The sequence below is a fragment of the Podarcis pityusensis genome (assembly GCF_964106645.2).
Source record: "Podarcis pityusensis genome assembly, chromosome: 7".
Lineage (NCBI taxonomy): Eukaryota > Metazoa > Chordata > Lepidosauria > Squamata > Lacertidae > Podarcis > Podarcis pityusensis.
In genome coordinates, this window is record NC_138031.1 from 33,769,924 (window position 1) to 33,792,824 (window position 22,901).

Here is a 22,901-nt window from a genome sequence, read left to right on the forward strand (position 1 = left end):
ATATCCGCCAGTTGACAAGGAGTCACATGTAAGCAAGCTCTCACTCTTGAGAATGCTGAAACTTCCCCTGGAGATGACTGGGATATCCTGTGGGAAATTACACAATAGCTAAGAGCCATTAGCCACCTTTCTCTGTCCTACAGCCCCTCTCTGCTTAGCCCGTAATTTTTCTTGGAAGGGGAAGGAACAGAGAAATATAGCATCTCAGCAGAAATTGAGAGGGGAGGGAAGGAGGATCTGTGATCTTGTCCGAATGTCTCAGAATGTCTGCAGAACTTACTGTATTTTTCGCTCTATAAGACACACCAGACCATAAGACGGCCTAGTTTTTGGAGGAGGAAAACAAGAAAAAAAATATTCTGAATCCCAGAAGCCAGAACAGCAAGAGGCTATCCCAGAAGCCCCCAAGAGCCGCACACACGCTTCATGGGACTCTTTAAAGGGAGCACTGAGCACAGCCTCCCGCCTGCATCCGCTCCATAAGACGCACACACATTTCCCCTTACTTTTTAGGAGGGGGAAAGTGTGTCTTATAGAGCAAAAAATATGGTACTTCTGGCTACTTTTTATGTGGAAATGTACTATACAGCTCATTTCTTACACACTCAAAGCAAAAATAGCTATGCTATAGCTGATGTGAAACAAATCAATAGCCTTGGTTTTTTTTTCCAAATTACATATTAGATTTACTACAGTTATTTACATTCCACATTTCAGGTTACAAATCCTACCAAGGCAGCTTAAAAGTAAAAATCAGTTACATATTTTTAAATGCACAGTAAACAATATCAGCATCAGGGCTGTCGTGAACTGGCAGGTCAGGAAGGAGGAAGAGGATCCCACTGGGAGGTGTAGCTGGGGCTGGGACACACTGGGGCATGCGGGGGATGGTGAAGGAAGTACTCACAGGGTGACCAAGGATGGTGAGGAGATGGAGGTCAATACATGGGACCCAGAGCAGCTGAACTCATCACCAGAGCTAGAGAGGGCCCTGTCCCCACAAACATGGCAGGCTCTGAGTTGTAGGGGGCAGTGGGAGGGGTGCTTTAAGAGGCTGAGGCAGGCAATAGCCCACAGCCCAGCTGGCCAGGTGGGGCTTGCTAGCTCTGGGAGGAGGTGTGTGATTCTTCAGTAGACTTAGAACAGGTGAGGATCATCTGCCTCATCAAGCCCAGATGTTGCAATCAACATGCAAAGTACAAAAGGGAAGCAGAGCTGAGGTGCTGTGTCTGCTCAACTGCCCATGTTGATGGTGTTAGGAAAACACTGGGGTCTAATTTGAATAGTAGAATGTCTGGCATCTGGTGGGCGGACCTTTGTGTTGTGCTCCGGAATCTGCCCCTTCCTTTGGGTGTTCAGTTAAGTTCAGTTAGATACCAACTGTCATTCTTGCTTTTTGCCTCTTTCTTGCCTCAAGTTGTTATAGTTTCTCTCAGATGGTATGTTATTGTGTTATGATCTTCTTTATTATTAAAGCATTGTTATACGTGAGCCGCTTACTTTGCTGAAAGAAAAAACTCTGCTGAAGAATGGAGTAATATCCTAAACTGCATGAGTGAGGGGATATTTCCAATTGGACAGGAGGACTGATTTTTTTTAATTGCCCCCATCCTCCACAACAGATGGGCCTTGGCTTGGATGCTCCTGGACCTCTATGGGACTGTGCTTCGGGTTTGACTCTGGACTGTATTCTGACTGCTAGACTTCAGACTTGGCTAATTGAATTGACCCTGTTCTGCGTTTCTTGGACTCTGAACTTTGCTTCTGTGGCTTAACCCCTGGACTTTGGACTTGACATACTGACGTGCTACCAGGGAGGCCAGGGGTTCAGAATACAGGTATTTCATTCAATTCCCCATCCAGTTTTTTGTTTTTCTTCCCACAGTCTGTATTCCATGTCTCCTGAACATGCTTGGACTGTTTATCTTCATAGAGTTATTTTCCTTGAGATGTGCCGCAATTCTGCAGACCTGAACATTCACACAAGCATGTTGACGTTCTGTCTGGGTGGTGCCATTTTGGCTATTTAAAGACTGGTACATGGAGCAGTGAGATCTCTATTAGTATACAGGGTGGAAAAGGGTACGTTACAGATGGCTGGGCACTTCAATAATAGAATTGCAGAGTTGGAAGGGACCCTGAGGGTGATATAGTCCAACCCCCTGCGGTTCTGTGTGGTCTCGAACCACCACCTTTTGTTAACAGCCAGACATACTGACCCATTACGTCACAGGAAAGATACTAAAAACGCTCCTTCCCCTTGACTTCCACACACTGAAAGTTCAGTATCAGAAGGCCTGACAAAATTTTGGCCCTTATACTGATATGCAATAATGAGAGAAACAGACCAGTGTTATTATAATCATGTCAGCAAATGGAGTTGTATTTTCAGTCTCCCATTTCCATGCAAACGTTAGATTTTCTTTAAAAGTGTTACAGCAGCATTCTTGTTCCTCCAGCTACTAAGTAAGTAATTGAAGCAATTATGCAGCTGACACTGAAATCTAAGAGTTCAAACTGCCTCTGAAATCTAAGAGTTCAGCAAAATCCCCCTTGGGCATTCAAATTCACACTTTCAAAAATGTGACTATCTTCAGCTTGCTGAGCTCTGCTTAATTTACATTGCACTCAGATGCCATACCAATTTAGCCTAGTTAGCATTCCTATTAGGAAATATTCTCCTTGAGTAGGTCAACTAACCTTATATCAAACCAATAAGGATCAATGACTATTGTGTGATAACTTGCTTGAAAAATTTTATGCCACTTATCCAAATGCTTGAGACAAATACTAATTATTTTACCTAAGTAACATTTATTTAAAAAAATAAAAATATAAACCATATGGCAGTAAAAGTATTTATAAAACTACAGAGTGCAGAAGCCATACGCATCCATTTAGAATGCCTGGTTGACAAATATACTTCAAATATATGAATAAATTGCTAAGTGCTCCTATAAGAACAAGGAAGAGAAACAGGCCCTGTTGGAAATTTGTCAACCTGTTTCCGCTTTCTTAAAAAATATAGACATAAATATAAAAGTTAGTTTTATTTTAATAGATTTGTAATTAATACTACTTTGTGTATTTTCTTGGGCAATTTTGCTCTATTAAATGTTTAACAAAGTAAAATTAAGCTGAAATAAGCAGGATGATGAGTTCCCAAAGGCCAACCTAAGATACACACTTTCCTTACATTCTACTAAGGTAAAGGTAAAGGGACCCCTGACCATTAGGTCCAGTCGTGACTGACTCTGGGGTTGTGGTGCTCATCTCGCTTTATTGGCCGAGGGAGCCAGCGTACAGCTTCCGGGTCATGTGGCCAGCATGACTAAGCCGCTCCGCTTCTGGCGAACCAGAGCACCGCACGGAAACACCATTTACCTTCCCGCCGGAGCGGTACCTATTTATCTACTTGCACCCTGACGTGCTTTCGAACTGTTAGGTTGGCAGGAGCAGGGACCGAGCAACGGGAGCTCACCCCGTCGCGGGAATTCGAACCACCAACCTTGCTGCCAGCTAGTAGTACATTCTACTAGCTGGCAGCAAAGGACTTTCTGTAGGAAATGATTGAAGATTGGCCAAGCAGATATGCTGTGAAAAATCCACACTAGTCCTCATAGATGTTTTTATACTGTGCATTCTTGGCTGACTGGAAATTTTTAATGGGAAGAGAACTAAGCTCACTGAATCGACATTGGTTATGTTACGCCTCCTAGAATGTTTAAGGAGCTTTTGTTTGAATAATGCCCTCCCACAAATCACAGGATCTCAGATCAATAGTAATTCTTTCAATTGAAAATGAGCCTCTCATCAGTTTAGTCCCCCCCCCCAATTATTTGTACGTGTATACAGTTTGTGCTGTGGAGACTGCATATGTGGAGTATGCCTTTCCAGTAGTTACCTGATATGCTTGCAATAAGGTTATTGTAAAATATTTATAGTGTTGCTCACCACCTGCACTGAAAACCAGTGTTAGCTTTTACCTCCTAATTGATCTTTATTCCGGGTATTGTCTCTTTCTCCTCAAGCCACATAACATAGCCAGTATTCTGCATTTCCCAAGGTTCCCCCAACTTCAATTTTTTATAAATCACTTGGAGTAAAATATTGATACAATTTAGTACTGTAATTGTTACAATAAAAAAAGGACAGGTGATGACCATTTCATGTGGGGGTTAGGTTCCTGGCCCCTGCACGCATCGGTGGAGCGGGCATAAGTGCACCCCGCCCCCTTAATAATAATAATAATAATAATAATAATAAAAATAAAAAAATTTATTATTTATACGCCGCCCATCTGACTGGGCTTCCCCAGCCACTCTAGGCGGCTTCCCAAAAAAGATTAAAATACCGTAATACATCAAACATTAAAAGCTTCCCTAAACAGGGCTGCCTTCAGATGTCTTCTAAAAGTCTGGTAGTTGTTGTTCTCTTTGACATCTGGTTGGAGGGTGTTCCACAGGGAGGACGCCACTACTGAGAAGGCCCTCTGCCTGGTTCCCTGTAACTTGGCTTTTCGCCGAGAGGGAACTGCCAGAAGGCCCTCAGCACTGGACCTCAGTGTCCGGGTAGAATGATGGGGGTGGAGACGCTCCTTCAGGTATACTGGACCGAGACCATTTAGGGCTTTAAAGGTCAGCACCAACACTTTGAATTGTGCTCAGAAATGTACTGGGAGCCCAGCCTGGCCCCATTATGCCTCCATTCTGCCCTCTTCAGGGTCCAAAAGGAATCCATGTGTTGGTGATCAATTGGGCACACCTAAAATGGTCACCACTTGGATGTTACAGCTGTAGGAATATAGGAAGCTACCTTATACCAAGTCAGACTGAAGGGGGGGGGGCATTAGAATATTGTTCTCTATATGATCCCAAAAACTGTTTAAGGCGAGGTTTTTCCTAAGGTTTTTCACCAGCCAGAAGAACACCAGCCAGAAGAACAAGGCTTTTTTCTTGCCTAAATGTTACAGGGCCCCTTGTAGAATGTCTAGCTTCGACAGTAGAGATAAGAGCAAGGTTGAAAGCCCCAGACGGGGGGGGGGGGGGGGACTGAAGACAAGGAGGCGAGTTGAAGGGAGGAGGATTGCTACTAGTATAAATCACATGTTTTACATTTGAACACGTGTCGAGGTTCATGGCGTAGAGAGGCTGGTGCAGGAAGGAAAGGGGGGGCAAGCCCATGTAAGGACATAGGAAGTGCCAAACTTTCGGTTTACAAGAGATCATGTGGTATTCTATTCTGCAAATCTATATAAAGGGGGGCACACCCTGACTACGGTGTACAGACTGCAAATTGATTGCTCTGTACCTTTGTTCTGCATATGCACTTCAAATAAAAAATCCTGTTAATAACCTGCAAGGACGTTTTGCTGCTTTGTGTGAATCTGTGCTTCAGGGACCCAAATAGTAGAAATGTGTGGTCCTTCAAGACCATTGGTCCATCTAACTCAATAATGTCTACCCTAGATTAGGATTTCAGATAGGGGCCTTTTTACAACCTTTTTAAAGCTCTACCTGGTAATGCCAGACAGGGCCAGCCCAAGACACCTGAGGTAAAATGGCCTCCCCTTTCCCTGCTGGGAAGAAGTGATGATGATTGAAGATCTATTCTACATCAAGAAAGGGGGGAATAAATATCTACATTGGGATCTGCTGCCCCTGTGGATCCTGCCACCTGAGGCAGAAGCCTCACCTTGCCTCATGGGTGAGCTGACCCCAATGCCAACAATTGACCATGGGACCTTCTGCATACAAATAATGTGTTCTACCTTGAGCTGCAGCTGTTTATGAACAAATGTTTTCAAAGCCCGGGCTTTGTCCTTGAGCGCTTGTGAAAATTCTGTCCTCAGTGGTGCAACAGATCTCATATTTGACAGTATTGCACAAAATGTACTTAAAGTCAGCCTGAACAAATAAAAAATGTTCTTCGTAGCTTTCAAACAAAGTTATTCCCTCAGACAATTAGGGTTGTTTGTATTTATTTTCTCAGACAATTAGGGTTGTTTGTATTTATTTTCTTTGTCCAGGCAGTGTCCTTTCACTTTATGCTCTGTCCATCTATCTTTTCTGAAACACAAAAATGTGTCCCCGTTGAGTTGCTGGTTTACTCTTTTAACATGTCTTTCTGAATCTCTAGTCCCAAATGCTCGATATTAACCTGTCATTTTGGTGGAAAGAAATCAATCCAACACAAGATTAAGCACTCTTGTTAATAAACAGATAATAACCCAGGCTTTATCTGAACAGGGCCTGGTGACATTTAACCATATGGTACCTCATTCTTATTTGATCACAGTTGATCAAACCACTCCTGAGATAGTTTGAATTGCTTTCAGATTCTGGATTAAGCAGGAACTCTGATTAGTCCTAACCTGCTGCCAATAATTACAGTTCACTCTTACTTTGTTCCAGAAGGAATGGAAGGGGGGACAGCTTGATCCTATGGTCCACTCTTGCTTGCTTAACCATGGTCAAGCAATTGGCAGACTTGCATCTGCTCTGGTTTCCCAGGGTGGCCTTGGAAAAGTTACTACCTTGCAAAGCTGTTGTGAGCTTGAATAAAATAAGAAAGGACTTGAATAATCATCCTTCCCATTGAAATGCTGCTTATGTGATAATAATTACACCGAGCTACATTAATGCAACATCGTTCTGTCTGCTTGCGTAGCATATTTTATGACATATTGACATTATTCTGTTTGAAATTGCCTGTCAAAGTGACATGTCTATTATTTTACTAAGCATATGCACTGCTTTATCCCACTTACTGGCTGTGTGTGCAGAAACTTATCTATTTCATGCTAGCACCTGTTCCTCATTCAACAGATGTCATTAAAAGTTCATTCTATCACCTACTTGGAATTTTGAAAGACACAGCAAACCAGCAGAAATTGGTTTTTGTTTCAGTATGTCTGTGGAATGGGACTTTGCAACATTTTGGGGAAATGTGGATAATTTTTAAAGCTGCATACATAAAAAGAATGGGTACATATCTGCTTCATAATATTCATTGTGAGTGAATTACAAGCTAGATTCCCCCCCCCCCAGAACAATACAGATGATAGAAATATGCATCAAAAGTACTATTGTGCTGTACTTATGCAGGATGGGTTTTGTTTTGAGTATTTTGTTAAATCAAGCCATAATCTAGTAGCAGGTTCCATATATAGATATTACAGTTCAATTTTTTAACACTAGAGGGGGGTCAGGAGTTTAGTTCCAGGGGGAATGTAGGTGATCAGCTTATTATGAAGCACTGTAAAGTTATCATTTCAGGATTAAAAGTGAATCTGCAATCTATCTCTCTCTCTCACACACACACACACACGACCTATAAAATAATGCAGGGTGTGAAGAAAGTGGGGGAAGATAAATCTGATTTCCCTCATGCTCATAACACCAGAATTTCAGTCATCCAAAGAAACTGATCAAGACAGACAAGCCTATCAATGTCTATTAACCAGGACAAGTTGGGCCACTGCACTAAAATGGTGCAGTGTGGATTGCTTCTAATTCAGGATTTTAGCCACTTCATTCCCTTGTACTTCCTGGTTTCCCCCCCACCCATCTCCAGCAGTCACACTGCAGTATGGTAGCGCAGTCGGTAGAGCATGAGACTATTAATCTCAGGGCATGGGTGTAGTGCGGGGTGCAGCTGCCCCCCAAATCAATAAAAATACATAGCAAATAGAGGTTCTACCCCTCCCCCACCAAAAGGCCTGCCCTCCCTAACAAAGTCCTGGCTACGCCCATGTCTCAGAGTCATGGGTTTGAGCTCCATGTTGGGCAAATAATTCCTGCATTTCAGTAGGTTGAACTCTTGTGGGTTGCTTCTGGCTCTACAATTCTATGAGTCCATGTTCAATTCTCTTCAGGGTGTTTTCAGGGTTTTGCCTCTTAGTTTATTTTTCTTTTAAAAAATTATTTTGTTATACAGTGGTGTGACGTTAACATATATGAGCGAGTGCTGGAGGGGAAATAGCTAAATAGGTTGCACAGACAGGACCCAGGGGGTGGAGTCAGTGGGACTATAAAACCAGTTCTGGGAGGAGTTGGTTGGGAGTTGTTGGTGGGTAGTTGGTTGGTTTTAGTGGGTTGGCTGGTTGGGAAAGGCAGTTGGTAATAGAGAGACAGTTAGGGCAGTGGGTTCTTGAGTGTGGGGAGGTAGAAGAGATAGAGAGAGGAAAATAAGACTAAGAAAGTAAAGAGCAACAACGTTTGGAATGCCGTAAAAGTTTGTTTGTGTCTGAAATAAAATACACGCTTCTTTATTAATTGAGAACCTGACTGAGACTGAAGTGATTTTACCACGGAGGACCTGGTTGGTGGCAGCGGATTAGTGGTGTACAGGTGAATAGTCCGTGAGACGACCGGGGGACCCTGTGTGAACGCCACAACTGATGCCTCTGGTGATGAACTTAATTCATTCCGGAGGTCCAGTCTTAAGCTGAAACCATTCTTATCCTGAGGCACACTTTCGCTAATGGGGCCTCCCTCTGCATGCGCGCATCTGGTGCCGATTTCCATTCGCATCCTGGGGCAGAGTTCACAATTACTTCCGGGTTAGCGGAGCTCATAACCTGAAGCGTTCGTAACCAGAAGAGTTTGCAACCAGAGGTACCACTGTACTTCTGCAAACCTTGGGTTTCCCCTCAAGACTGCTGATACAGTGTGCAGATGGTTTGTGAGACTAAAGCAAGGAGGTTGCAAACAAGAATGCTGATTGATCCTAGACACAGGAGAGCAGCACCTAATTCATCATAGTAATTGGGTGGAGAAGCGGCAGAACACAATATGCAGAGGACAGCCGTGTCAATCTGTTGCAGCAAAAGCACCAGGAGTCTTGTTGAACCTTTAAAACTAACACATTAATTGTGGCAGAAGCCACTATACTAGGTGGGGAAATGTTAGAGAAACATGGGCTCTTCTTTTTCTAAGGAGTTTGCAAGGAACAGCAGACAGGCTGCATTATTCTGAAGAGCACAACTTAAGACAAGATCCAACCAAATGGCAGAAGCATTCAGTCAGTGTGGGTGTGATCCAGTCTCATCATGAAGTTACTGATTATGAATTAGAAAAGCAACATGAATATATTAGTGTAAATAAGCATCTAAAGAGGGAGATTACTTTTTGTAAGGAGCTGGCCTCTCCCAGTCCAAGTTTCACATTTGCTAATGAAACTCATTGGTTTCAGGTTGGAATCTCACTCTGAAATTTTATTCTTGTTGTTGCTGAACTATGTCGACAACCAACGCTTTTTCTTGAGGCGGTACATGCCACTACACCGTCCCACCAATTCTTTTTTTCTTGCCTGCCACCGCCACTGCACAGCCTCGGAGTGCTTTGGCACAACCCTTTTATTATCACCAAAGCACCTTCCAGGAAGGTCCTTGGCTGATCTTAAAAAGGTTGTGCCAGAGCAGAGGCGCTTTGGAACGACCCTTTTATGGTCATCAGGAAAATTCCTGGAAGGAAGGAAGTAAAAGGGTTGCTCTAAAGCGACTCCAGAAGGCTGTGCCTGCTGCCATGGGAAGCAGCAGCGGAGGAGGAGGAGGAGGAGGCGGCAGCGGCAGGCAAAGGTGGGAGGGTGGAGCAAGCGGGGGGGGCAGGCGGGTTAGTGGCAGAGGCAGGATGGTGGCAGGCGATGCAAGCAGGCAAACATTGGTGGGATGGGGGGGCCTGGTGAATACCGGCACCTTTTTTCACAGAAATAAAGTACTGTTGGCAATCATATTTCAGGTCTGGCAGCTAATCTATGACATTTGTCCTTAATGTCTAGGATGCATATAGAACTCTCATCAACCCCAGCCAGCTTGGATGATATAGTAGTCCAGCAACACTGGAAGGTTCCATATTTCCCACCTCTGATATTGAGTATATTATAGATAGAGTATATTATAGCATGGGCCAGATCACTCCCGCAATCCTCTGTGGGCCAGGCCGGCACAGTGCGACGCTGGCAATAGCTTCTGCACATGCCCAGATGCCCAAAATCGTGCCTGCGCAAAAGCAATTTTTGGCATCTGGGCCAAAAGCGATTTCCGGTGCCGCAGACATGCGCAGATGTGATTTCCGGCATCTGGGCATGCACAGAAGTGATTTCCAGAGCCACGGAAAAGAGTCCCCGTGCCACGCTGTGCTGGTTTAGCACAGCGCGCAGGGACTTGCCGAGCGGGCAGCTTGGTTTGGGGGCAGCTCGGGGGCCAGTTAAATGGCCTCCATGGGCCATTTCCGGCCCATGGGCCACAGGTTGGGGACCCCTGTTATAGACCTAACTCCAAACAGTACTTAGACTTGTAGAGTTAGAAGGGGCCACAAGGGTCTTCTTGTCCAACATCTGCAATGCAGGGATCTTTTGCCCAACATGGGGCTTACAACCCTGAGATTAAGAGTCTCATACTTATTCTGCGGTTTTGTCCTGCCCTCTAATGAGCTCAGCTTCCCCCACCTCGATAAGACATTGGGGGGGAAGTACTTGCCATCAATTGCATCACTATTTCACCCCCACCACAGCTCCAGCCTGCCCACTTCAATGAAGCTTCCTCCCTTTCTTTATTCTTCAAACTGACAGTGTGATGTAAAAAAATCCAACAACAAATGACAGTGTTGTATAGTGGTTAAAGTTTTGGACTAAGATCTGGGAGGCCTAAGTGGTTCAAATCTCACAGAATCATAGAATTGTAGAGTTGGAAGGTACCCTGAGGATCATCTACTCCTGTAAGAAGAGTTTGGATTTGATATCCCGCTTTATCACTACCCGAAGGAGTCTCAAAGCAGCTAAGATTCTCCTTTCCCTTCCTCCCCCACAACAAACACTTTGTGAAGTGAGTGGGGCTGAGAGACTTCAAAGAAGTGTGACTAGCCCAAGGTCACCCAGCAGCTGCACGTGGAGGAGTGGAGACCCAGTTCACCAGATTACGAGTCTATCGCTCTTAACCACTACACCACACTGGCTCTCAGTAATGCAGGAATACGCAGCTGTCCCATACGGGGATTGAACCTGCAACCTTGGGGTTATCAGCATCATGCTCTGACAAACTGAGCTATCCAGGCCACAAAGCCCACTGGGAAATCTTTGGCCAGTCACTCGCTCTCAGCCTAGCCTACCTCACAGGGTTGTTGTGAGGATAAAAAGGAGAGGAGGAAAACCAAGTAAGCCACCCTGAACTCCGAAAAATGTATGTTGAAACAATCAAATCAATGTCTTCTTTTAATTTTTTAAAAGTATATTTAAAATACAAGAACTTCAAAACAGGTTGGTGGGGGAGTGATGAGGGGTTTTGTTGCTTCACAATACCAGCTAAACAGTATTGTGCACAGCCAGTTGTGGCTGCTTCAGGACTGGTAGAGCTGGTTTTCCCTGCTCTTGGCCCTGCAGGGGATTAGATATATACAAACAGGAATGTGGTGAGTGGACGTCTAGAGGGCAGCACATCCTCTCTTCATTTACTTCCATGCTCACCCCTAGTTTAGAGGCCCATTCCTGTTACATAAGCCCCCGTCTGAAGTATAAAGTGCTATAGTCTCGAAAAAAGGTTTGCCACCTCTGGGGCCAAAGGAACTGTGGGTTGTTTATATGTGTATTATAAAAGTAAGTATGAGGTGTATATAAAGTGGTTGGGATTGTGAACTGATGCTGTTTTTGTTGTCTGGGGAATATATTTTCAAGCCTTCCACTTGACTGACAGGGAGATGGCCCTCAGTTAGGGAAAGCTCTTTTAAACTATTGTGGGGAGAAGCAGCTGTTGCTGAAAGAATAATTAATGTGTTAATTCATTCTTATCACATTTATATCTCACCTTGGTAGGTAATGCTGAGAACTGATGATGGCCCCAAGGTCACTCAGTGAGCTCCAAGGTGAAGCAGCCTTATTTGGCTGCTAATCCACTCCCTTGCCCCACTCGAATGAAACCAGAGTACTGTAGTTCACACCCACATATATTTTAATTTATATATGAGGAGCATATATACCAGTAAGCATTATTTTTGTGTGTTTATTGACACCTCCTAGTTTGTTGGCTCTATTATGCCCAATTAAGCACTGACAGGGCACATGCATCATGTTTAAACACAATAACAACACCCAGGAAGTATGCAGAAGCACTCAGTCAGACAACTGTAAATTCTCAGCACACACTTTTCAGTGTGGTTTGGGCAGGTTTCTGGTTTCGTGCAGATCTGAGGAATCAAGTGAAATGTATAAATTTGAGGCTATGCTCCGTTCAGGAGTGCGCCAGATATAGTTATGAGCATGGCAGGAAAAGAAATGAAAACACTGAAGAAGTAGTGGGTGTGGAAAGGGCGGTATCAGAAAGTGAACACTGATCCATCCCTCCAAAAATAGAAACAAATCACCAGGAACACAGAGTGGAATGGTTTGGAGCCCAATTTTCCTGAATTTATTGGATTTATCCCCATATAAGGTAAGCTTATGGGGGAAAGCATTGAGACTGGTGTTGACTGAGGGTGTGGATTACATAAATTTAGTGGGAATGCAGCAGTTGCAAACACACAGCATGTTCCAGTGTCATCAAACTGTCCTGAGATCTTATGATGAAGGGAGGGATATAACTTTAATTATTTTAATAATAATAATTAATAAATTAAATTAAATAAATAAATAAATAAATAAATAACCTGTAATCCAGCAACATCTGGAGGGCCACAGGTTCCCCATCCCTGCTTTAGACAGATAGGTATATTTATGTTAAAAGAAACTTGTAAAAGCAACAATGTTTGCACTTTAGATTCTTTGGGTGGGGGGAAATTTAGTAAACACTGGTCAAGTTGAATATTTGGGAAGAGAGAAGACAATATATTTCAGCTAGTAGTTTTAGTTGGAATATCAAGCTGCTAAAATTGATCTTGCATTTGGAGTTGTAGTTATTGACTGATTTTGCCTCTTAAATGGTTTATTTTTAAACATCTCCTCTTTATATTCTCTCAAACCTAAGAGGTGACAAAAACTGAGTTCTAGAGCTAATAATTTTAATATAAGAGTTGATGGTGTAGAAACTGCATAGTGTTAAAAAGAAAATTCAGAGAAATATATGAGATATTGTTGGCAAGGAAAGGGGGTATTCAGTGAAGTTCCCTACCTAGATTGTCTATAAGGCAAAACAGGTGTGGATAAGTAAAGGATTGCTATCAATTTTACCCAACCGCCTTGGGTTTTCAAGGGACTAGTCCCAAGTGACCTTCATGTGTGCTTCATGACATCTTCTGTATTGTAGGGTAGCAGCACTGTTGATTATTATGTAGCTGCCATGAGCCCATCAGCACTGTTGAGACCGATTTTGGATTGGCAGGTTTTGACACAGGAGGAAGAATAAATGGGGAACTGCCATGGGCTACCTTCCCAGGTTGATGAGCCCCATTTGCCCCTCACTTCCCTCTACAGCACATGCAGAAACTACCTTCTTGACCATTGGGCCCACTACTGGTCTCATCCACTCAATCCATTGGAGCTTGTCTTCATATGCAGGGGAAGTCCCTAACTCACTGAGGGCTTGAAACCCATTGACTACCCTCACCTGGTTTAGCCAGACAGTCAAAGCCATTTCTGCAGTGTGGCTGCCAGCGGTGTAGCTAGCCGCTCGGGTGCCTGGTGCAGGGGCGTGTCCTGCAGCCAGGGGCGGGGCAATCCACAGCCATGGGGGCGGGGCAATCTGCCTGTGAAGGTGGGGTGAGCCTCTCATGGGCGCAGGGTGAGCCTCTCCGATGCCTCCCCCTCAGCTGTAGGGCAGCTGAGGGAGAGTCAGTAGGCAAAGACAAGTCCCACACTGCCGTTTCAGGCAGCGCAGAACCTGCAGGCGCCTAAGTCAACATGTCACTCCTAAAAAGTTTCGTGAGCCCCTTTAAAAAAAACCTCATTTTGTCACCCCTCCCCCCCCCAGTGATGACACCCGGGGTGACCACACACCCCTTCCTCCACCACTGGTGGCTGCTGTCACATGCTGACAGCTTGTAGGAGCCACAGGTGAGAGCTGAGTGCAGGGTGGGGATCAAAGGTGGACAAACTATTCAGAAGAAGCACAATGTGTCCCCCACTAGATGGACTACCCCTCCTCTAACACCCCATGCACCCCAAATGAGAGACTATTTAGAAATGAAAATATGAATGAGCTACAATAGGCTTTCCTGTTTTAGTGTGTTTTGCTGCAGGCTGAATGAGTATGAAGAATCCCCTTTGGAAAATATTAGTCTTGGTTTCCTGTGATTTTGCATACATCTTTATTTCCATTTTCCCAGGTAGGCAATTCTGGAAAAGCTTTTTGGGAGAAGGGCACAGTGGAGATTTATAGTTCTGTCATATTATCAATTTGTTTACAGATTTGCAAGTTGATCTGGTACATGCAAGCAACTAGGGACAGGGGCAGATGGCAGTAGTCTCCAAGTAACCTCAGCACCTGAGATCAAAGAGAACAACAGCCAGCTCCAAAAACCTATTACTTTAGCTATCTTCTTCCATTTTCCTCGATGCAGACCAAAGTCCAGACTGGACTTTTGCAGTTCCCACATTAACAGATGGGCATGATGTTCCAAGTTAGCTTTTTAGACAAAAGGCAACTTTTATGGCCTGCTTAATTACCTGATGAACTTCTCCCACTGAAATCAATTAGTGATGGGCGAACTCCCCTCAGCTCAATTTGGAACCATCTCAGTATTTACAAGCTTTCTTGGCAAGCATTCAGAAAAAGCTTGTCTGTTTTCCCAGGGTTCTCTCCCAGCTCATAATGCGGGTACATACATGCTGATGGTGCAGCATCCATACACCTTGTCATATTGCCCCCAAAACAAACACACCTGGGGACAAGAGAGGGAAACCTGGGGACACCTGGGGACAACGGGAAAACAAGCCCCTCAGAGGATTTTAAGAAACAACTGCAAGAATTGGTTTTTAAATAGCTTACTTGTAAAAGGCTGTTTGCTTCACAGCAGCCACTGTTTCATTGAGAAGGGGTTAGTATCAAAGAGTTTCTGTGCATACACATACAAAGTTAGTAGGCTTTGATCACCTGGTCTACTGAATTCCAATAATGCTTGTGTTTGGCAGCATCATTAAAATCAGTAGGTTTAAAAAAATGCATAAACTGTGGCTGGATTGCAATTAGTTTTTGTAACCTGATTCTGACAAGGATGGTGTATTGACCATGATTAAAGCACTAAGCTTTGGGCATGATGCAGTTAATCACTTGGGTACCACTGATTTAAATCTCTCCTATTGAAATATGTGGGTTGATCACCCACATGCTTATTCAGAAGCCTTATTTAGTTTAACGGGATTTACTCTATAGTATGTGTGTTTAAGATTATAGCCTTAGCAGCCCAATCCTAAACAGGCCTACTCAGAAATAAGTCCCATTGAGTTACTGGTAAATGGAACCTACCCAAAGGTATGTCAATACAATCATACCTTGAGTTGAATGTGCTTCGGGTTGAGCGCGTTCAGGTTTCGCCGCTCGCGCATACGCAGATGCTCAAAATGACATCACACCATGCGCGGAAGCGGTGGAACACGACTTACGTTCTTGTCTTACGTTCCGTTCAGGATGCGAACAGGGCTCCAGATTGGATCCCATTTGCATCCCGAGGTACCACTGTATAGGACTGCTGTCTAAAATGGTTTTTTTTTTAATAGATTGTACCCTTCACTAATTCAATACATTTATTGTGTCAATGCCTCTCTGTAGTTACTGGCCTTTTCCTCTTCTTACATGTTTTTTCTTAATTCCTTTTCTCCCAGGAAGTGCAGTCATTAGAATCAGAGAACAGGAACTCTGGACATTAAAACCAGTAGCCATTAGGTTATAAGAACCAATGATACTGGCTCTGAACTGTGGTTTGTAAGTGAACAAAACTGCAAAAGAACAAATGTTTATGCATGTGCCCAGAGTTTATTTTAGTCTGTTTTCATTAGCTTTTCTTCATGGAGGCAAGGCAGCATAACATCTAGCTAGTTTTGCAACATGGCATTCATTTCTTTGGTGACATGCAGGAAATGTTTTTAATTCTGGCAGGTGAATCATTCTAAACTTCTTAAACTGACCCAACTACCGTTTGGTTTTTACATTTTGTCCAATCAACATTAGGCAATGATGAGTCAGTGTACAATAACATGTTAAAATGAAGGGTGCCTCTTCCTGTCCCTACCGTCCCCTGGAAGAGGTGGCAATTATTTTCTAAGACTTCAATCCTGTACCTAGTTTCCTGTCCCACTGGCCTAAGTGGGATTTACCTTTGAGTAGACATGTGTAGAATTGCACTGTAAATCCAGAGCAATCTTATACATGTGTGTGCCTGACTGTCCTGTTTAAAGCTAATACATCGCATGGATTTAACAGCCAGTTACAATTTCAAACATCCTAAAACTGACCTAAACTGTCTGATTGTGCTGCCTACTTGAATCGTGATTATCATCTGTCCAACGGCTTCACTGTTTTCCGTCACCAATAAGATTCCAAGGCTATCAATGTCTACTAGCCACAATGGATATGGTCTACCTCTACTGTCAGAGTCACGTCCCCCCATCTCTCTCCCAATACAGGGAAATCATTATGCAAGGAGATCAAGGCACTTTTCATACCAAAAGCAGGTCTGAATCCCAGTTGAAATAGATGTATAAAATCTGTATCCTCCAAGAGTACCTGGATGTGGTTGGCAATGGCCCTCTCAATAAATTTGCCCATAAAGTGGACATCTGCATCTGGTCTATAATTGTTAAGATATTCTGGGTCCAAAGAAGGTTTGTTTAGAAACAGTCATAGTACCACTGCCTTCTGGCAGCCTGGGATCTCTCCTTCTTGAAGTGAGGTGTTGATTATCTTTCTAGCCCGTCCAGCTGCAAGACTGTACAAGCCATGAGAGACAAGGGCCCAAGACACAAGTGGTTGCACAAACCCAGCCAAGAACCTTCTCCATGCCTTCAGGCTTCAATAACAGAAACTACAACAGTCCTGCAGAGTGGTTGGCTGTTATACCACTACAGTATTGCAAGCTGGAGGTCTGTGCTGCAAGACAGTAACATCCAGCATCCTTGCAATACAGTCCACTGGCAATATTGCAAGTCAGAGGTGAGGCTGGTTTGCAGTCAAAAATCATTCATACATCTCAGATTGCAACAAAGATCAATTTACTTAAATTGCCTCCTCAGTGCCTCCTCCCAGGCCAAATCAAGCTCTCAGCTGTATGCAGGAGCCTCATTATCCATTGACTTGTTTGCAGATTGTTGCACCGTTAAATGTTCAAAAACTAAACACCTGACGTAAGACCCTAGTTAGAACAGGAATTCTTTCATTTGATGCTAACTGTTGTTTTTCACTCCTACTCAGCCACCAGTTCACTTAATGCAGCTGGTAGCTTCTGGAGGTAGCTAAAAGATGAGTGACAACATATATGGGCATGATGCCATATTTTATGCTGCTTAATTGGGGTGATAGTGACTGACAGTTAGAAGCATAATTGACCAATGAGGGGGACTTGCATAGGCAGGGAATGCTGCAGGAAGAGGCAATTAACTCCAGCAATTGTCTCTAGTAGGTGAGGTTGCAGGTGGCAAGCTTTTTTAATTCCAGACAGTAATGGGATGCTGGTTTTATATGTGACTGGCAGGGTATCATGATGTGGAATCTGCTCTTCCAACCAACTCTTTGGAAGATACAAAATGTCAAATTTCTCCCGTCCAAAGATTCATGGCACCTATTCATCCGGACCGCACTGTGCCTCTGGAGTATTACCTTACAAACAAAGACAGGTGCAGATGGGAGAATCACTGTCTAGCAAACAGAGAACAGCTTAAAAAATTTTTTTCTTAAAAAAACCCAAAGAAAACAATGGGAAGGGGGAGGAGAAAGGAGAGCTCCCTTGTTTGCATCCCAGCACTAAAACCACTGGGTGTGAAATCATGCTGTTTCAGATGTATTACTACTGCTACATACCTGTTTTTGTAGAATTTCCTGTATTCCCTTTAGGAAACCTGATCAGCTTTGCATCTGAGGCCCTTCCTCATTACTCAGCCTTGTGTACCTTGCAGTGACTCCTTGTGTAGACAACTCCCTGTGTGTCAGAAAGCAAGCACCCAGGGCTTGCATTATACAACAGTTTCAGTGCAGCTTTGTGCTCCTCTAAAATGACATATCCCCACCCCCACCCCTGTAGCTGCTCTCGGAGTTGCACTAATAAACTTCTATTCAGTGCTCAGCTGAGACAGTGAACAAAAGCTTTACTTGTGTGCACAGTATTTACTTAAACTTTTCAGCTTGTCATACCTATCATTTAAACTTTATTATGCAATGCTCTTTCCTAGATTTAAATTTAGCCGACATGCAACTTACTGGTTTCTGACAAGGGAGACGAGCAAGTCTTGTTTTGATAAGCTTGGACATAGAGAGTTTCATGCTCGTTTTGTTGCAGGGAAAAGGCAAGGCTTGGGCTTCATCTACAGGAATGGTGAGTACTTCTATTTAACAAATCTTTAACATATTTTAATTTCTGTTCTACTGTCATTGAGGGCTAGTTTCCTCTCTGACAGGGGAGATAAGCCCATGATTTTGTAAGCAGGAGCAATCCCCAGAAGTAGCCTTATTAAATGGAAAGGAAAGGAACCGCCTCAGGTGCAGGATTTTGGCAGCGCAGAGGGGAGCAAGACATTTCTGTTGTGGGAAGGCAGAGGACACCAATGCTTTGATGAAAGTGAACAGAGAGAAGGTTTCCCCTTCTAGAAACTGGGAACACCCAATGAAATGACATGTCGCCTACCCTTCCCCTAACATTTCATGCACTCCATGTGGATGGATACATACAGACAGAAACATCTGTCATGAGATACGGTAGTGACTACTGTCTTGGATGGCTTTAAAGGCCCATTAGATACATTCATAACAGAGGATAGGCCTATCAACCGAGATTAGGCACGATGGCTCAGGGATAGGCCTTATGCCTCTAAATTAGGCCTTCCAGCTCCAGTCTGGACAAAGGTCCACCTTGCTCAGCATTGCCTAGATCAGCTGGCAGTGGCATCCCATGGTTTCAGGCAGGAGTATTTCCCTGCCCTACCTGGAGCTGCTGGTGATCACACATGGGACCTTCTGCATACAAGGCAGACACCTTCTTGTCTTGTTTGTGGACTTTGTGGAGGAATCCAGTTTGCTGCTGTGGGAAGCAAGATGCTGGACTTGATGTTCCCTGGCTCTAATCCAGCAGGGTTCTCTTTATGCTTTTTTGGTCCTATGGCATGGTGACTGGAGACTGGGGGGAGTCTTAGCGGAGTGCAGGAGGTACAGCTAAGCCCTCGGAATTTAGGAAATTCCTTCTAGCATGAAACTGGTGTGATGCTTTCAGCACCAGAAATTACCGTACCCCAGTGAGGGAAGAAGTGAGGATGAATCAAGTTATGGGCTTCTATTTAAAGACCAGCATGCTCATCTACTACTGAACTGTTTGTTCACACAAAAGTGCGATCCACTCCTCTTCCTAGAAAAGAGCTGAGGTCAATATCTTTATGGAGAATGGTACCTTATGAGCCCTCGTGAAAAAGAATATGCTCAGTAGGAAAGTTTTGATGTGTATGAACAGTACAGAAATAAGGCATGCTTTCCTGAACAACCCCTCCCTCCTATTCAAGTGCTAGTGTTGGAACTAGCCCTTGAGTCAGAGGGAGGTACAGCTGACATGGACATGCTGTCAAGTCCACTATTGAATCAAAGTACCGGCACAACAGACTGTGTGATGTTACACTGCCAAAGTAGAGATTACACCTAATTATGAGCGCCTATTTCCTGACACATTGGGCCTTGGGCTTGCATTGTATGATAGCCACCTGCCTCAGAAGGAGGGACTTGGATGCAATTTGTAAGCACTTTGTATGTAGAAGCCAGGCATACGTAGTAATTGTAGATCCTGAATCATATTTTTACCCAGTAAATTTAGGATGCCTTGATATTTGTGAGTCATGAATGTGATGCTGAAAATCAGGACTTGCAACTTTAACCTCGTGTTTCTACAAATCACCTCCCAAAGGCACCGTAAGTGTTTAGTTAGATGGTGGTAGTAGCCAGAATTGCCACATTGTTTCACAGTTATTCATGCTTTATAGTAGTCTTTATTTACTCTGCTTGGGACTGCTTATATACAGCATCCAAAAGCCATAGGTGGGCATACAAATCAATAGAAATTTGAGGTTCTGTCCTCCCTAACAAAAATCCTGGCTACGCCCATGCCAAAAGCTGCTACCGTTTTTTTTGTTTGGGGTTGTCTGGCTGAAGCATATTATTTTCAGTACAGTGGTATCTCAGTTTTCAAACGTCTTGGAAGTCAAACGTTTTGGTTTTCAAATGCCGAAAACCCGGAAGTAACTGCTTCAGTTTTTGAACGCTTTTCAGAAGTCAAACGTGCCACATGGCTTCCGTATTGAGTCTTCCGGAAGTAAATGTTTTGGTTTTCAAACGTATCGGAAGTCGAACAGTCTTCTGGAACAGATTACGTTCGAAAACCGAGGTACCACTGTACTGTATTGCCTTCATTGATTACTTATTCATTTCTGGACTTAATTCAAGGTGCTGGTTCTCACATTTAAAGTCCTAAACAGCTTCAAACGACAATATTGAAATGACCGTCTCTCTATATATGGGTACTTTGGTCAACATTTGAGGTCTTGCTTTTTTGACAAGTGAGGACAAAGAGCAGTGCCTTTTCAGTTGTGACACAAATACTATGGATTGCCCTCAGGGAAGCTTGCCAGGACTTAAGTTTGTTTCCTTTCTTATGCCTGATTAAAACACAGTTATTCAGGCAGCGTTTTGGTGATGTTGATGGCTTTGCTGATTCTGCTGGGATTTGCTTTGGGTTATTTTGTGTTTACTTTGCTGATTGCTTCCAGGAAGCCTGTTGAGATACTAGTTCGCCTACCTTCACTCCATTTTCTAAGCGTCGCTTCAGGAAAATTAGTTGCTGACCAGGGATTTAGAGAGTGGAAGTTCTGGCCCAATGTTTAAATATTAGCTCTTTCGTTGTGGATTCAAGTAGATATATTCAGAACTAAGATGCAGAGTGGTAGGCACTTTGACATGTGCAAGCTGTGTGAACCTGTGCCAGTTCCTTGTGCTGGTTCCTTCTAGTCTGGGTAGGATCCATGTGAGTAGCATCACATCCAAAAACCTTGTGTTACATGGTACCTGCTTTTATAGTACATTCATCTCCCCCTTTCTGGTTTAGTACTATGGCATGAAACTCTACATGGAGGAACCTACCATCTGGAAAAGTCTTTAAAGAGTCAACTAAGCAAGTGCAGTGTGGAAAGGGCTGAGATGAAGCATAAATTGACTGTATTTCATTTTCCCTTAATAAAAAAAAATCCCTCAGTTTTTCCACTGCTAACTGTATAATCAATTTGCTCTCCTGCTGGCTTGCTAACTTGCTGTTGGCTTTACTTCAATAATATCTAGCCTGTAATGAGGGAAATGGGAGGCTATAATCACACTGAGGAAAATAAGCAATTGTGTTATAACTTGTGCTTTAGCTTTGTAGAATTTTGCTGCCTTTTTTCATTTAAAAGCTCAATATGTCTTTCCCAGCTCCCAGCCTGCTTTGTTATTAGAAGAAGAAAAAGCAGAGTTTTCCTCAAGCTGCATTAATCATATTGCAGTGATTGGCTGGCTCTAAATGCTTAAATTCTTCTCGGTTTTCTGCAGCTAGATGCCCTACCGGGTTCCCTCTCTCCTTCTCTCTTGAACTTTTATCATGAAATTGTTTCAGAATCAAACTGTAGTGAAGATGCATTCCAAGTATGGAAGCCTGCATGAGTAATGCAGCATAATTTTCTTTCATGATGTAAAATGGCCAGCCCGAGTATATTTTAGTTGTTAAATTATCCTACTAGAAGTCTTGGAGAGATTACAGAGAAAATAATATGCCATAATAACTGCTGAGTTTGTTTTTCCTTGCCTTCAGCATGACTAGAAATTATACCCTCTATTATGGGTGTGTTCACTCACTCAGTTCTAATTCCACATTTTTTCCAACACCTTGGATATACTAGATACTAGTTAAACATACAAGATAAACAAAGATTATCTTTACCCACCGTGTTGCCAGACAAAAAGCTCTTCTTAGCAAGCTGTCCCCACCCCTCCATTTCTATTTCTGCTTCTCCTCAAATCCTACATTTTTAGAAACATACAATATGCCTGGTAGAACTGTATATAAAAATAGATGTGATTTTTGTTGGTGCAAAATTAAATATGCCATACACGTGTTTTCTGTGTGCTGTCTTTGATTTCAGAACTGAGTGGACAAGCAATCTGTTTGTGATCTGTTTTTCTATACATTTTTTTTTCTGGTTTAAAACAAGCAGAAAAGGAGGAGAGAAGGTTAACATTAATATTTTAAATTTACTGTGTCATTTTTATATTGTGCAGGGAGTGACGGGGTTGAGCAGGGGAGTAACACACCTCAGAGATCATTTACTAAATGTAAAGTGATGGGCATTACTGACATTTCATTCTCACTTCTCTGCAAATTAATAATATGCATGTTGATACAATGTATAGTGGCTATTCAGAAAAAGTAATTGCATTGTAGTAATGAATTAAAGGACCCCTGACCATTAGGTCTAGTCATGGCCAACTCTGGGGTTGCGGCGCTCATCTCGCTTTATTGGCCAAGGGAGTCGGCGTACAGCTTCCGGGTCATGTGGCCAGCATGACTAAGCCGCTTCTGGCGAACCAGCGCAGTGCACGGAAACGCCGTTTACCTTCCCGCCAGAGCAGTACCTATTTATCTACTCACAGTTTGACGTGCTTTTGAACTGCTAGGTTGGCAGGAGCAGGGACTGAGCAACGGGAACTCACCCCTTCGCAGGGATTTGAACCGCCGACCTTCTGATCGGCAGGCCCTAGGCTCTGT

General features: G+C 43.4%; 1 long non-coding RNA gene across 2 annotated transcripts; it reads left to right on the top strand.

Moving 5' to 3' along the window:
- The first annotated feature begins 1,343 nt into the window (after window positions 1–1,343).
- Window positions 1,344–22,220, top strand: LOC308481397. 2 transcript variants are annotated; one of them, XR_013988633.1, is made up of 3 exons: window positions 1,344–1,838; window positions 18,307–18,449; window positions 21,213–22,220. It is a non-coding gene; the product is annotated as an uncharacterized lncRNA (long non-coding RNA). The 2 variants fall into 2 exon arrangements; XR_013988634.1 differs by having other exon boundaries at window positions 18,414–18,449.
- Window positions 22,221–22,901: the final 681 nt, after the last annotated feature.